Consider the following 1051-nt stretch of genomic DNA (forward strand, 5'->3'; position numbering starts at 1 on the left):
ATTATAAGTCACCTTTCTTTACCATTTTTCAGTTTTAGAATACCTTTAGTAGCTGATTTTTACTTAAGACCGTTTACTTTAACGAATAATTGTAGACGACATAGCTAGAATACCTTTAGCAGCTGATTTTTACTTAAGACCATTTACTTTAACGAATAACTATAGACGACATAGATAGAATACCTTTAGTAGCTGATTTTTACTTAGGACCATTTACTGCAACGAATAACTATAGACGACATAGATAGAATACCTTTAGTAGCTGATTTTAACTTAAGATCATTTACTGCAACGAATAACTATAGACAACATAGATAGAATACCTTTAGTAGCTGATTTTAACTTAAGATCATTTACTGCAACGAATAACTATAGACGACATAGATAGAACACATTTAGTACTTCTGGTAATGCAACCACTACATTAATTTACGATACGTTCGCCAGTTTTTCAAAGGATTTCACTACATGTGTTTGTTACTTTTGTTTTAGCGTATATTTCAGTCGCTTGTAGCGTAAGCTCGGGGTAAAAATCACAAAGTGTATTTTAATGTTTAAGAAACATTAAACCTTAAGAAATATTAAATAAACTTTAATAAATTATCACACTTTTTAAAAGAACGTACCAGGTAGCTCAAACCAAACAATGCTTCAATACTGGCACAACGACACACACAACCGCTGGTTGAAGGTAAGTGTTCATATTTTAAGTTATTTCATTACCACTTTTTTATCTCCCAACCCGTGGGTCAGGGGTAAGTTCACGGAATTACAATGCTAAAATCTTGGACTCGATTCCCCACAGTGTACAGACCGTATACATCCCATTGTGTAGCTAAAATCTGGGACTCGGTTCCCCACAGTGTACAGACCGTATACATCCCATTGTGTAGCTAAGATCTGGGACTCGGTTCCCCACAGTGTATAGACCGTATACATCCCATTGTGTAGCTAAAATCTGGGACTCGGTTCCCCACAGTGTACAGACCGTATACATCCCATTGTGTAGCTAAAATCTGGGACTCGGTTCCCCACAGTGTACAGACCGTAT

Source organism: Limulus polyphemus, unplaced genomic scaffold (genome assembly GCF_000517525.1).
Source record: "Limulus polyphemus unplaced genomic scaffold, Limulus_polyphemus-2.1.2 Scaffold3992, whole genome shotgun sequence".
NCBI lineage: Eukaryota > Metazoa > Arthropoda > Merostomata > Xiphosura > Limulidae > Limulus > Limulus polyphemus.